Source organism: Ascaphus truei, chromosome 2 (assembly GCF_040206685.1).
Source record: "Ascaphus truei isolate aAscTru1 chromosome 2, aAscTru1.hap1, whole genome shotgun sequence".
Lineage (NCBI taxonomy): Eukaryota > Metazoa > Chordata > Amphibia > Anura > Ascaphidae > Ascaphus > Ascaphus truei.
In genome coordinates, this window is record NC_134484.1 from 29229119 (window position 1) to 29245202 (window position 16084).

The following is a 16084-nucleotide window of genomic DNA, read 5'->3' on the forward strand; positions in this document are numbered from 1 at the left end:
CACCACCTCTTCTGTCACTCAGAGTGTCAGCAACCGGGGTCAAAAGCCCCTAGGATTAACCTGTCACAGCCTGCAGGTCTATCCGGGCTTCTATTAAGGGAGGCAGTCTAGACCAGCTAAGCTACACTCCCCTGGGTGGAAATTCCATGCCCTCACTGGAACCTTAATTGCACCATCCATCATCCTGGAGCCTGCAAAACAATGACAGGTTACACATTAAATGGTACAATTTAACCGTATAATGTACAGGAGGGCCCCACTAATACGGCGGGTTCTGTTCTGAGGACCCGCCGTAAAGCGAAAATCGGCGCATGCGCGACAGAAGGAAACCCCTCCATTCTGCGCATGCGCAACCCTATGCCGGCCCAATCTGCGCATGCGCGACCCCTGGACGGCCCGTTCTGCGCATGCGGACATGGCGGCGACATGGCGGCCCCCTTCTCGGCACCGCCTTATCGGCGGAGCGCCGAGAAGCGGGGCCCTGCTGTACAATCAGCAAGGACCCAAATCACCCACTGACTACAGCTGACTACAGCGATGAGTAAACTAACTCTTTAAACATAAAGAGTATGGGCAACTACTTGTAGTTCTTGGGATCGGGCTTTTTAAGCCACCGCCCACTGAAATCTCTGGTCCCTATTACTTCTGTAGCGAGATAAGGCATATTTATGGACCACAGAGGCAGAACTATCACCCCCAAATTTCCAATCTCTGGCATGGGTGGAAAAACCAGGGGGCACCTTGTCCTCAGGGAACTTAGACAGCACAAATACAGTGGCTGTGGGATCAAGGGTAGTGACAGGGGCAGGGGCAGGATTGGGTATGGCCAGTGAAGGTGACCTAACCAAGTCCATGGCCTGTCCATATAAAGCAGGCTTACCGCGACCTCTTAGAAACGCTGATAGATTGGTATCGGACCCGGTGACCCCTTTTTGTTGCACTAGGCCACAAAGCAGGATGCATCCGGCGATAAAGAGTCCCAGCCTCCCTACCGCGGGAACCGGCAGTGGCTCAGGAACTGTGTTTGCTTCTTTGGGCATCATCTTGTTGACGTCAGAGAGCGCCAACCTCGCAAGATCGCCGGCAGAGATGACACCTCCGGTGAAACCAGAATTTCGTCACCCCGCGGCACACCAAACAAGGCACTGCCCGGCTCCTGGCACTGATAGGCTGTATCTGAGACCTGCTGGAAGTAAGGAGGTAATGGACGTTGTCCGCTTCCTTCACAGGCTCTTCCATCAGCAGGATCTTCACCGTGACATCATCCGCAGCAGGCACAGGGCTTCTCTAAGGCTCCGGCGTCACCACAGCCTGCTGGATGGATAACTCAGACCTGGAACGCTGCCGCATGACACCGGTAGGTGATGATCTTTCCTCCGCAGGATCAGCACGATAGATGTCATCTTCTGGGGCAGGGTAGGACCGCTCAACCAGGCCGTGATGTCGGGGCACCTCACCTACCCTGGAAACTAGTGGCACAGGGCTTGCTGTCCCACGCGACCCCAGGGAAGGCACACCCAACACCCCCGGTATAGTCGACTCACCCTCCCAGTCATCTGATGGGGTGGAAACGGGTCCCAACTCTGGAACTGACAGCAATTCTGCAACAGTGGTCGTCTCTGGCACCTGACCACAACCTTCACCCACTCCCTCTATCCCCCACAACCCCTCCCACCCCCACCATACACAGTAATGGGCAATAGCCCTATTGGCCAAATATGGTTAATAGCGGTCTTGCCCATTGAAAAGCATAAAATAAATACAATAAAATACAAATTACAATACAATAAAAACCAACACTTGCCATTAAATCCATTGGTTGTCACTGTGGTTATCTATGCCATCAACGGGGGCAATGATTGCCAATGTGGCTATCAATGGCCACTGTTAGAGTTAATAAATGTGTTTCTAAACTTTGCCGGGATGAAGGCTCATCGTCTTCATCCAACTGCAGCACCAATCACCTCACTTGACCCATGAAGCAATGATCCTCAGATTGCATTAAAATGAAAGAAATCCTAACAAACATAAAAAACAATCAATGCCCGATGGCACAAAAATAAACACAAAACAACAATCAAACAATAAGAAAAAAAGAAAGCCTGTGATGTTACATTTGACAGACACCTGGTACATCCACCACTCCGAGGGTAGCGGGAGTGTTAACCCCCTTCATTACCTTAGTGGGAAATGTTTAGGGCACCTGGGGAGGTTGGTGGGAGGGGTTAACACCTTCATTAAGTTAGCAGATAGCCACTAAGGTGATGAAGCTTTGCTTTTAGTGTATTTGTATTTTTAGTACATAGGATTGAAGCCAGGAGGTCTGTGGTGCTGAACTAGATTTATTTCAGGTCTGGTAATGCCCTGATTTCCGAGATGAAGTCCTCTATATGAGGTGCCGGTATCTTTTAAATGTCCCTGTTACATGGGCCACGTCGCAGGAGATTTTAACTTGCAGGAGATACTGGCACCCCATATGGAGGCCTGTACCTCGTGAAGCAGGGAGTCCCCAGAACTGAAATGAATGCGGTTCAGCCCCGAGAACCCATGCTTCAATACTGCGTGCTAAAAATAATAATACAAATAGTGCAATCTGCTGAAAGAGCTGTGCGGGGAGACACAGAGAGAGGGGCTGCTTCTCTGATCTCTCTTCGCAGCTCTTAGACTGGTAGTGTCCCGGTATGAGTAGAGCTGCGGGAGTCCAATATAGAAGCAGGGACCCCCATTGTTTTAATCCCTTCAGGGCAGCCAGCATTACTAGGCTTTTTGGCGCTGTGGAGCTGCGATCGGGCCGTGGTCGGGTTCGGTTCATCATCAGTTTGCTCTTGCCCAAACGGACATAAATAGCACTGCATCTGTATAAAAATATACAGGCACTCCAGTGGTCTTGGGGAAGAAAAATATATATTTATGTGAACAGGTCGAAGTTTCGGGCCACCCTTGGACCTTCCACATTTATTTTTCAGGATTACAAGAATATGCAGTTTGTTTAAACTTGAATCAACAACATAGTATAAGGGGGAATTGGGGATCATAAAAGGTGTCACTCGTACTATGATAATGGTAAAGTACGGCTAGGATTTTAGATCCCAAAAAGGTCTGTTATACTGTACAGTATTTCTTAGCGAGGTTCTGGAAACTGACAGGTTGGTTAAATTATTTACTAGCCGATTTTATTGTGGAGCTAGAATATTAGTGTGACGATGCCATGGTAAAAACAATATGCCTGACAAAGGGACCTTTGTGACCTTGAACACTTGCTCTCTTTTTTTACCAGGAGTTAGCTGTTAAAGTTATCACTCCTACCTTACTTTTGTTTATCTACGGGCTAACATGGTGCCATCCTCTTATTTGTGTCAAGATGCCATGGCTCCCATGCCTTTCAAAGAAAAGAAAAAAAACATTCCCAAAGAGAACTTCTCGAACCAAAGCCTGCTCAGGATCAAGTTTAGTGAAGGATAATGAGGCTTGTTCCAAAATGTGGCAATCTGGCATTTTGTGGCATCAATAATATGAATGATTTGAAATGCTGCTTCATAAGTTGACCTAAAATATTTCAGTGCCTATATTAAAATCTCGCTGTGCCATTTTTCTACTTCTTTTTTTAAGAAATATTTTTTTCTATTCTACATGATGAACAGAACTGTGACAAATAAATCAGCACGGTCATCAGGGCATCATACATTAATTTACCATCATTAACTCGTTCATGCCCAGCCATTAGCGTTGTCACATTTAATTTATTCTTTGTGGAAGTTCACCACTTGAATCGACCTCCTTGTTCCATAACTCGGCTTTACTGTGCATGGGCAAAACATTTTCTTAACCCTAAAGTGCCCCAAGACATAATCACTGCGTCATGGGGTCTGGCGCTCCACGGCCCCCTTTGTGGCTTCGTAGTGAGTTCTTGTTTTTCAGGTTAGATCGCATCCGACAACTCCTATGAAGCGCAGGACAGTATCTGCAGGGAAGGTAAATGGAAGAGGAGGACTCCGTTTCCAGTTTAAGGCCCGCCGAGGTCACATGACCGTGCATCGCCGGAGAGGTTGTGGCACTCTGGTGATATGGTCCCTCTGGCACTCAAGGGGATGAACAATTTATAATAAAAGGTCTTGTGGCACAAACGTTCATCGTTAGTTAGTGACAGCACTGTTTAGTCTATGATCAAATAGTTTGATGACTTGTTTTCAAGTCTTTTCATGTTTATTTTCATTATTTGACTAGTATGTGTGTATATATTGATATTATAATAAATAGTGATAAACATGTCAATCAGTAAAATGATTGGAATTTTCTTCTATGCTCGATTTTAATGACCTAATTTTCTACAACATCTAAATAGGTAGTCTGTCCTGTGGTGCCTGTTGGCATTATATACAGGGTAGGTGTGTTGTATGTCACAGCGTGAACTGCTGAAAAAGTGATAATTAGTCAATGACGTGCAAAAGGTGCCAGTTCCAATTTATTACAATTAAATTATTTTCATAGATTACCAAGCAGTAGTTTTTCCATCTGGTTTTGTTTTCATGCTGTGATGTATTGAAATTTAGTGTAAGAATTATTTGCATGTGGAGTAAAATGGAGAAAAGGAATAGCATGTACTTTGCTATAATAGTCATTATTATTATTATTAGTAGTAGTAGTAGGCAAATTGTTGGAAAACCTTTTGAGCTGCAGTACAGTATATTTAATTCACAAACTGGTCAATAAATGTAACTTCTGAGTCATACCTTACATAAGTAGCTTAAACAATTTTTGAAGGAGCAATCCAAGCAGACGATATATTTTTTCTTTGCAATTTTTTTTAAATATAGGGTTGAAGCAGGGGGTCTCTGGAGCTGAACCTCATTAATTTCAGCTCCAGGGACCCCCTGCTTCCCGAGATACAGACCTCCGTAGGGAGTGTCGGTATATTCCTGCTTTTTAAAGCTCCCATATCATGTAGTCCAATAGGAAGCCGCAGCGCATGCGGTCACGGTTTTCTATTTGCCCGCAGGGCTTAGAAGGTTTGAAAAGCAGTACGTAATCCCTGCTAGCCAAGTGGAGCAGCTACTGTTTACCCCCCAAGGCAGCAAGTATCTCCAGAAGCAGGGTGTCCACGGAGCTTGAATTAATGGGGTTCAGCTCTGAAGACCCCCTGCTTCAAACTTATGTTTAAAAATAAATGAAAAAAACCCTGCTTGGATTGCTTCTTCATCTGGTGTTTCAAAATGGGTACGACGTTTGTTTCAAACTTATTGTAAGCTCCTGGGACATCTTTTAATCAGTGTTTACCTCAGATACCAACATTGGCATAAACAGGGCATTGTGGTCGTTGACGGTAGTTCATCACTAATCGCAGATTCTGCCTAAGTGCATCATTTTGTACTTTTTGGCATTGAATTATATTTGGCTCACTCTTGATCATTCCTTTAGTTCCCTGCCTCCTCGTACATTACTTCTTGTCTATCCATTATGTCTTTAAAGAGCAGCAGCCCATTGCTGATCTGAGATGCAACACTGGTTAACCTGTATTGTTTGCAGTGAACCACAACTATCTTTCTCCTATCGCTCAGTCTTGTCCACCCAACCACTACCATGTAGTTCAACTTGGTAAATAGTCTTGTTTGTTGGACAGTGCCAACAAAATAGTTATAGTTAACCACATCTGGTCCACTGTGATTTAGTACTGATAGCTCAGTCAGCGTTGCACTGCAACACAGGGGCCGGGAGAAATATCTTAGGCGACTAAGCGCCCGTGATATTTCCATACCCGCATGAATGCATTGCAGTTATTTTTCTGAAGTTGGTCAAATATATGTTATGTCACTTGTGTCACCACTTGTACAACTCAGATACATTTTTAACTGGATGGAAAAAGCAAACAACACAGCTTGCAGACAGTACAGTGTATTCTGATTTAGAAAGAGAGAAAGAAACCGAAAGATGGTGAGATCTTGTGTGTCCTGATCTGTGTGACTGGTTGATTTCAAGTGCTGGTTGTATTAAGTGTGAAGTTAGAAACAGAAGGAGTTTGAGAAAGGAGGGGGTTAAACAAGGTATAGTATAGTGAAGTACAGTTAATTGTTAGTACTTATAACTTCATACTGTAGTTGCAATAATGAGCAGGATTGAAAATGCCACTCAATGCAAATTTTACCACATGTATGTGCACTTGGAGCAGCTGTTCCAGGGAGCATAGCACTGTGAGAAGTGTGTGCAGGTGATTTCTTTAGAGTCAGAGATTGCTAATCTGAAGAGGAAACGTGCAATATTGAGGGACATTGACAATCTTGAAAGGAGTTTAGTACTCACTGAGCAGGCCCTGGCTGGGACTAGAGGTGCAGATGGTGGCGCTGTGAGTGAGGAGCAGGTAGGTAGCTGGGTAACAATTGAAGGTGAAGCAGGGGGAAGTGCCAGGCCAGTTGTGAGCTGACCCATCCCAATAGATTTGCCATGTTAAGGGAAGATATTGTGCGTGTCAGGGCAGAAATGGCAAGGCTGGGGGAGACTGATTTCTCTAGCAGCCAGGGGAATAGTTCCTCCAGCACAGAGGGGATTTGGGATACTCAGAGACTAAGAAAGATTGGTGATAGGGGACTCCATTATTAGATAGGGCAATCTGTTGCCATGACCGCATGAACCAAACAGTGTGTTGTCTCCTGGGTGCTCGGGTTCGGCACATTGCAGATCTGGTAGACAGATTGTTGGTAGGGGCTCTGACTGACCCGGCGGTCTTGGTACACTTTGGCACCAATTACAAAGTTAGAGAAAGATGGAGGGTCCTAAATAATGATTTCAGAGATCTAAGCCAAAAGCTTAAGGCAAGGACCTCCAAGGTAGTATTTTCTGAAATACTGCCAATGCCATGCACTACCCCAGGGAGACAGTCGGAGATTAGGGAGTTTAATGCATGGCTAAGAAAGTGGTGTAGGAAGGAGTTTTTTTTTTTTTTAGAGCACTGTGACTCCTTTTCTGAGAGGTGCAATCTTTATGCTAGGGACGGATTGCACCTCAATGAAGAAAGATCTTCTGTGCTGGGGGGAGAATGTTAAAAAGGTTGGAGGAGATTTTAAACTAGGTTGGAGGGACAAGAAACAGATAATGAACTAAGAGCTATTGCAAGAAGCCTGATAGATAAAATTGGGATGCTTGAATTAATATCTGCAAGGGAGCAGTAGGTTATAGACATTACTGAAACATGGTGGGATGAAACTCATGACTGGGTGTAACGGTAACTTGTGAAGGGATATAATATACACCAAATCTCTGGGTTGAATTGAACACGACTTAGATATAATAAATATAGTTTATTCCTTAAAGAAGGTGAACACACAGAATTATACAAATAACATACAAGAATATAACACTTACTTAGGGCTGGGCAATGAAGCAATCAGGTACAGGATTGGCAATTCATTCAGTCATCAGGAATCAAGTAGATGTAATAACGAAGACACAATGAAGACCAAAAACACGAGGACAATGGGTATAGGGTTTGCAATGGTTTATATGGAATTCCAGCCCAATACATTAATCTTTGGTGTCAGGCATTGGATATCAATTACTTCCACCCAATGACCCCTTGCCACCTCACATGAGAAGCAAGGTTTTACCTGCCCACTGGGTGGGCATTATTCTAATCAGGGGCTCATTTCCCTAGCCCCCCTCCCACAAGACTGGGGTCGCCTAGTCTGCTTGGGACAGGAAAACCTGTGTCCCAAGGTGTGAAACACAACACTTACCACAAGTACCCACGTCCTGCTCTGCTTTGTTCTAGCATACACAAGCAGGGTGGGGGAGCCTTTGATCAGGAGGCTTATTGTAGACCACTTGTCTCCCCCCTGAGCATTAACATACCATATTTGCTCTAGCCTTCCCGGGCTTTTACCCTAGACCCAAAACATAGAACATTTTCACAATCATATTTATATTAAAATAATCCGTTCTGTGTGTCTGAGCGGGCTGAAATCTGCCAGGTCCTCATGCCGGAGGACCCTTGCCATAGTGGCCAAATATCAGCCCTCCACGACCCCCAGAACCGGAGATACCAAAACACAGTTTTAAAGCACATCTACAAAAGTGGCTTTTTTCTGCCATGCAAGTCAATGGCAGAAACCCAAACTTTACAATTACCCTAACTCCGTTCTGTTGCCCCGAGAGGGTTGGTATTTGCCATGCAATCCTGCCGGAACTAGGACTACATGGTGGCCGAATCTCTGCCCTCTAGGTTGAACAGAACCGGAGTTATGGGTTCCAGGTTTTTGCTCCTTCTGACTTAGCCGTTTTTACTTGTGGCTTTTACCTCCATTAGAATCAATATGGCCGGCGCTGCCATAGGATTCAATGGGACCTCCGCTACCATTGAAGTCAATGGGAAACACACACTTTTACAGTTAACCCTACTCTGTCCGGTTCAGGGGAGAGGGCTGGAAATTGCCATGTAGTCATGCCGGAGCAGTAACTATATCCTGGCCAAATCCCATCCCTCTGGTCCCCACAGAACCGGAGTTATGGGTTTTCAGTTTACACTGCTTCTCACTTAGTGCTTGAAAGCCACGCGGCTTTCTCCGCCATTACGGTCAATGGTGCGACCCTCGTAACGAGCGCGACCCTTTTTATTCCTGGGTGCCCTAGAACTAAAGTTCCCATGCCAATTGGACGTGAACTTGACCGGGACCTGATCAAAGCTCATTTCAGACATTGTTTTCGCTCTTGCGGTTTTGCGGTCTGGCTTGCTGCCAGCTCGTCTCCGGAGATCGGCTTCCAGAGATCCCCATTAAAATGCATTACTCCATTCACTTTCAATGGGGAACCGCCGCTCCTACTCTCCGGCGCCACCTGCAGGTCTTATCCGATATCAGGCCCAAATTGCCGGATTCTCCATAGGGTTACATGGGGCTGTAATGGCGACCAATGGAGAGACTGCAAAATGGAGCCTGCAAAGGCGGGAAAAGGAACAAAGGGCTATAAACACCAAATTAACATTAACCCTTTCCTTCCCACCTGGATCCCAGTGTATGTGGTTGCTGCATACACTGCAAAGGTACAACAACCAATAATTGTACCAATATACACATCTTGGCAAATAAAACCGTTTGCCATGAGGCAGGGGAATAAACATACATTAATTCCCTCTAAATGTGGGAATAGGATAACCAAGGGACGTACCTTTTGGTTGTGAAGCAGGGGAACATATGTATTTTAAGTAACCCCTCACTTCCCAGACGGTGTAAGGGGGTGCCTAATGGGGGTGACCCCTTTATTACTCGCTTGGCACCCCACCCGTCACACTGGGCAGTTCATTTAGAGGGTTATTCCCTTTTACGAGCAAATAGGAGGTGGAGTATGTTTATATGTTAAACTGGATCTAAAACCTATTATAAGGGAAGATGTTTTATGAAGGGAATGAGGCAAATGTAGAGACCTTGTGGATAGAAATTAGCAGTGGAGGTAAAAGTAGAAAGAAAAGGTTTGTAGGGATCTGCTATTAACCACCAAATATCTGTGAGATCGAGCAAGCTAAAATACTTTTGCAAATTGAGAAGCCATCCAAACTAGGTCATGATTGCATAATGGGTGATTTTAATTATCCAGACATAGACTGGGGCCATGAGATTAGCATTACAACAAAAAGAAACAGGATTTGGGGGTGTTTAAAGACCTTTACATGACCCAAATTATTGAGGAACTAACAAGAAGAGGGGCAATACTGAATTTGGTAATATCAAACAATGTAGAAGTAATAACAAATATTCATATCTGGGAACATTTCCAGTGCTGTTATACAAGGGACTGTATTGATCTACCTGCCCCTCCTGGGCCTGTTGCTCATCGTTTTCTTTCTATTCGCTATTGGTTATTTTCCCCTCTGCACCTTTCACCCCACCCACCTATGCTTTAGATACTTGTGGAGTGCTGGTGCCATATTTGTTGTAGTGTCCTACATGTGCTTTAAACATAAAATTAAAAAAAATCCTTTCTGTAGCATTAGATAGTACTTCTTCAATTTAAAAAAACAACAACTCAATGCCATTTTTAATTTGTTCTAAAGTAATAAAATTAATGTTTAATGTATTTTAATGAACCACTGAGCAGAATATTCACCAATCAAACCCTATAGAACGGATCGGCAACTTAGGTCATGACTTTTCATTCTTTGTACTCTGCTAAATATATTAAAGGGGGAAAAAATGGGGGGAAACCGGGACGCTTGGATTGCCGCTTTATTAAAGCAGAAAAGAAGTACAGCCATACCCCGGTTTAAGGACACTCACTTTAAGTACACTCGCGAGTAAGTACACCTAGCTTAATAGGCAAACGGCAGCTCACGCATGCGCCTGTCAGCACGTCCTGAACAGCAACACTGTCCCCCAACCTGTACCGAAGCTGTGCGCAAGCGGGGAGACTATAGAGCCTGTTACACATGCGTTATTTACATCAGTTATGCACGTATATGACGATTGCAGTACAGTATATGCATCGATAAGTGGGAAAAAGGTAGTGCTTCACTTTAAGTACATTTTCGCTTTACATACATGCTCCGGTCCCATTGCGTATGTTAATGCGGGGTATGCCTGTATTGCGGTACCAGTCCTGGGTATAAGATTTTGCTCCGTTTCCCTTTAGGCCTTGGGCATGGTAAAGCAGACCCCACTGAGTCGCGCTGAGCTGCGCTGAGCAGATGCACTTACCCCCTGCATCTGTAATCAGCGCGGCTTTAGGAGCCGCTTCCGCATGCGTGTGGAGGCTCAGAAAATTTCAGGAGACAGGCAGGTTTAAATTTCCACGCTGAGGGGAGCGGAAGAGCGGTCATGTGACCGCAAACATCCAATTGGAGCGAGGGACTAGTCTCGCCACGCCTCCGCTCCACCTCCATCATGTCTACACCCCGCCTACGCCCCGCCCCCAAAGCGTGCTCACTGCCTCGCCTGCCAGGATGCAAAAAAGCACCAGCTTGGGCAGGCGAGGCAGAGCAGGAGGCACCATGCCCGAGGCCTTATACAGCATTACTTCCACCTTCTATTTGACATCAATGTGAAACACTGCCTTTATGCCACACACTACTGATATCTGGCCCCGCTGAAATCTAGTTAGTCCTCAAACGTGTGATGAAATTCAAGTTCAATTTGCAGTCAGTATCATTCAAATGAGAAATCTCCCTGATGTTTTGAAACACTCGGCAATATATTCTACATTCCAGTGCCCTACATTAGAAATGTGTTTTTCAAGTACCAAGAAAGGCATTCACTAATGGCTTGAGAGCATTGTAAGCATAAATCCATTGCAGATGGTGCATGGATTCTATTTCAAGAATATATTCTTGTGATGAATTATAATGTATATGTGCTCGCCGCGAGAGACACTTGTAGTTTCTGTCAGGCATTGAATTGCTGTTTGTGGGGTTTTTATGGTCTTTCATTATTTGAAGGTTCGGGAAATGTGTTTTGGATGGAGAAAAGCAGTGCATCACTATTAGGCAATTGAATGTGAAATGGTGCTAAAAAGCAAACAATATCAGGGGAAGACTAAAACAGTGGCATTTTTGGGTCGTTTGTATGCAGCAAAGGTGGAAAATAGAAGGGGAAGATTGTATCGTTTTTTTTAATGCAATGTGGAATAATGTTGTTTGAAAAAAACAGTGCAGTGAAAGGGCTCTTGAGAAATATTGTAAATGTTAAGGTTGTTTTGAAGCAATGAGCGGTGAGATATCACAAATCAGACGAGTGATCTGTAATACCAACAATGGCACGTTGCAGCCAGGATTTTGAACTTGTCTAGCCTAGGGTAAAAAATGTAGGATTGTTTTGTATTAAATGCTGCTGATTTAAATTAGTGTAATAATTGCAATACGTTCTATATTTGCCAAATAAAAGCTTTAGCATAAGTTGAAGCAGTCGGGGCAGTTTTCAAGGAAAAAAATCCACATAGATTTCAATCTTTTTTTTTGACTGAAATGGGCCTAATGCAGCTTCAGCAGATTTTGAATAAGATTGTAGCTTTTATAGGGGGGGGGGGGTTACTGTTTCTAGGCTTGTCAAAACCACTGGAAATCAACTTGGCAGTAGCATTCTGTAATTACAGATAGCAGAACTGTTCTCTTTGGCTTTATTCTTCAGTAAGGTTACCATATGTGAAGTGCAGATGAAACTGCTATTGTTTACATTGCTGTATTAACTAGAGTTTTCATGACATAGCAAGTAGTTGGAAGACTTGCAGTTTTCCTGATGTGACGGGAGGGGGTAACCAGGCTATACAATAAAGGTTAAGCCCTCTGGTTACCCCTGAAATTGTGGGGTCCCTGTTAGCTCCATAAGCCAGAGACCAGGGATAATACATGTGGAAAATAAAGTGACACCTGCTTTTTTCTGTTTTCATGTTCCCTTAGCCCTAGAACTGTGAGATTTCTTGTGTGTCCGTTTTAGGGGGGATATTTGGGTGGAAATGCAATTATTTTGTTTGCACCAGTTAGGGGGCCAAAGTTACCGGTAGTTGTTTAATTCTCCCCGGCGAGCAGGCATGATTTGCCAGTGCGTGGGGTGAATTTCACCGTGGCTAACCAGTGTCCCCAAGACTCCTGGATTTCGAGCCCAAATATCCCCAATCCATTTCCTGTATAAGTATATAAGTATATATAAGTAAGTATATTCTTTATTAAAGTGTACTTTATAATGTGTTTTACATTTACTATAAGGCGTATATGGTTAAGGTGCCAGCAAGTCTGCATAGAGTCCGTAGTTCAAAGAGGAGACGGGATGTTGAGGGGTTTCGGTGTGCTAAGTGGACGGAACAGGGCGGAGTACTGACTCCGGAGAACAGAGACCCCCTGCGGGGAGGACCCTCTATCTGCCAGACTCAGTGGAGCCTGCCCAGTAGGTGGCAATGGATTGGCTGGGGGAAGCGGCAGAATGTCGGCACGTTTCCCTTTTGGTCAATCCGTATGCCCGGCCACGAGGCATCCCGAGTCAGCTCGACACGCCCACTCCTCTGACGTCAGCCAAAGTGTGAGCCCCTCTTTCTATTGGCTGGCGGGGAGGAATTCCCATGCTCTGATTGATCCTTCCTCCTTCCTCCATGCTGAAGATAGCTTAGCGGAGAGTATGTAAGGAGAAGCCCAAATCAGAGTATCAGACCTTCTTGTGATTTGAATTGATGAAGCTAGGGCGGGTTTTTTAAGTTTGCTTTGTTCGAAATAGCAAAGCAACCGGCTTTGTTTTGAAGCTAGAAATGCCTGCCTCGCTGAGACTAAGTCCCGGCCAAGTTGCAGCCAAGTTCTACAAATCATTGTAGCGGTCACAGTCAGGATTTCGTGCCAAAATCGGTTCCAGGGGATTCCGGACTAGGTCCTGGCCAGGATTTTCTGCTGGATTTCGGTACAAGACGTCTGGAACAAGATTCCAATCAGGGTAAGCCCTCGCAAGCGGGCGCCCTGTACCTAGGAAAGGCTAGATCTCATACCCCAGACTACAGCAAGTGTGTATATTTTTGTATTTTGTGTTTCTGTGTGTTTCCGAGGTCTTTATCCAAATAAACATCTTTTTATTTCACTGCCTATTGAATTATCATGTAACAGGCCTAGGTATATACATCTATATCTATCTATCTATCTATCTATCTATCTATCTATCTATCTATCTATCTATCCATCTTATCCATCTTATCCATCGTATCCATCGTATCCATCGTATCCATCGTATCCATCGTATCCATCGTATCCATCGTATCCATCGTATCCATCGTATCCATCGTATCCATCGTATCTATCTTATCTATCTATATATAGACCATACGATACCGGTTGCAACACGACATCAAGGGACAGCACGCAGGTAAGTAAATCATAAATTTTCTATATTTGATAGAAGACACAAAAACCGACGTTTCGGTCCCCCAGTGGGACCTTTCTCAAGATGATGCACCTTGCGATATGTAGAACCTGCGTGCTGTCCCTTAATGTCGTGTTGCAACCGGTATCGTATGATCTGTTATTGATTTATGGGATAAGCACCAAAACTTATTTACTTGCAAATGGTGTGCCGGCTGTGCATTGGATTTTATATATATATATATATATATATATATATGTGTGTGTGTGTTTATTTGCTGGAATGAGGCATAGGAGTTGATGCTATGTAGAAATAAGTTCTGCAGGATAGGAATTGGGAATTTACATATTCTGCTTCACTACAGTAATGTGACGTATACAGACAAAATATAAGTTTTGCTTTCTGACATGACGGGAGCAGACCAGAGAGAGATAACGAGACTGATATTGGTATACTACTTTGGTGGTATGTATGAGCAAGCATACTTGTAATTGTACTCTGCTTTATGTAATGGATAATTATGGATTTATTATCTTTTATTGTTATTGTTGTTTAGAATAAATCATAGACTTTGCTTTATACTACTCTCGGACTTCCCCTTTTTCATTATTGTACTTACGATATCCTTTGATTAGGATGTAAGGCTATTTCTACAGATGCAACATCGTGATACGATGTCTTTTATTCAGTGTAAGAGCATATTCTTGTCATGAGACATTATTCTGAGGGAAAAGGTGTGACCCCCATTACAATTACCTAAAATATAAATGTGTTAAAAGACCTGGTCTACCGTGACACCTGAAACCTATTGGCTTTCCTGCAATGTCTGAGTTATTGATTGACTTTCTAGCAGGGAAGTTGAAGAAGGCTGCCGCATGGAATTCAATTTATAAACATCTTTTCCAGGACGTGGTGGCCCATATATATACAGTACATTTAATGGACATTCAAAGATGTAATGCACTGGGAAACCCTGCAGTTGCAATAATATATATACAAAAGTCAAAAAACAATAGAGAAATATTTTAATGTATCACATAACACAAATAAGTTGTTAACTGTTCACTTGTAAGGGTTATCAAATCTTTCTAACAAAGTCAATTATTACTGTACATTGCTACGATGTTCATAAAGGATTTTTTTTTTTTAACAGAAATTGTAATTGTAATTAAAACAATTCAAGCAAGGAACTCTTCTGCGCAAAAAAAAAAAAAATATCCCAGCAGATCCGTGTAACGTGAATGAATCCTCAAAAGGAATTCTTTCAGCTTTTCTGGTTTGGGATGATCCTTCCCCAACCACAAATTTGAACACACAAAAAAATAAAAGGAAAAAGCGTACCAAGGCAAGTATAGAAAATTGTATTAAAACATAGACAAATCAATTCTCACTTAAATGTGAATAAATACAGGCGGATTCCGGTCGTAGTCCATGAGTGGCAGGAGTCCAATCTACCAAGGGTAGGGTGGCGACCAGCAAGAACCTCAAGCAGGCACCCAAGGAGTAGGAGGAAGGTAACTCCAATGGACCGGTGGTGCAAGCAAAGAACAAGAAGTAACGTGTCTGTTACCCAGAATCACCTACATGTTTCATACTCTGAAGTGACCCTGATGAAGTACCTTCAGAGTACGAAATGTAGATAATTGAGAATTGATTTGTCTATGTTTTATTACAATTGTCTATACTTACTGTGGCGCTTTTTTTGTTACTGTATGTTTTAAAGAATTCAGCCTATTAAATAGATAACAGAGAAAGCTCCTTCATAACGATCCACTCACTGAGAGATCATGTAATGTGCATGTAATTTCAATGAACTAGATATATTTCAAGAGAGATGCAAGTGTAACGCCTGTATGCCCGCAGACCTGGCCAGTCCCAGTACTGAGGTGGGTAAGGTTATAACACGCACCCACAGCAGTGAGGGCGTGCCCAGAGTGTGGTAATGCGTTGCCGGGCCTGTTGAGAAAGGGTTAACGTATACTTGCAACGTCCAGGATGCCAGAGTTTGGATGGTAATGTCCGTGTACCAGAGTTCAGGGGTAATAGAGAGCAGCGTGGTGATGTCCGTAAGCCAGTGTTAAAGGATTGGAGCAGGCAGCGTAGTCGTATCCGAATGCAGGGTTCAAGGGCAGGAGAAAGCAGGGTAGTCCAATTCAAAGCAGAGTTCAAGCCAGGGAGATCCAAAGGTAAGCAGGGACAGGAACCAGCGCTGAAAGAGACAGGAGAGCCAAGCATAGAGACTGCACATACAGGGGTCACAAGAAGCAATGCAGAGCAAT

General features: G+C 43.8%; 1 protein-coding gene across 2 annotated transcripts in view; it reads left to right on the forward strand.

Annotated features, from left to right (window-relative positions):
• ZFAT (zinc finger and AT-hook domain containing) overlaps positions 1-16084 on the forward strand; it is a 295248-nt gene that overhangs the window by 20011 nt on the left and 259153 nt on the right. Inside the window, exon 1 of one of the 2 annotated variants that reach the window (XM_075581827.1) lies at positions 1203-1357. The exons of the other annotated variant lie outside the window; for it this stretch is intronic. The gene's annotated coding sequence lies outside the window, so the exon portion shown is untranslated. Of the gene's footprint in view, positions 1-1202; positions 1358-16084 lie in introns of those variants that run through there. 2 annotated transcript variants of the gene reach the window in all.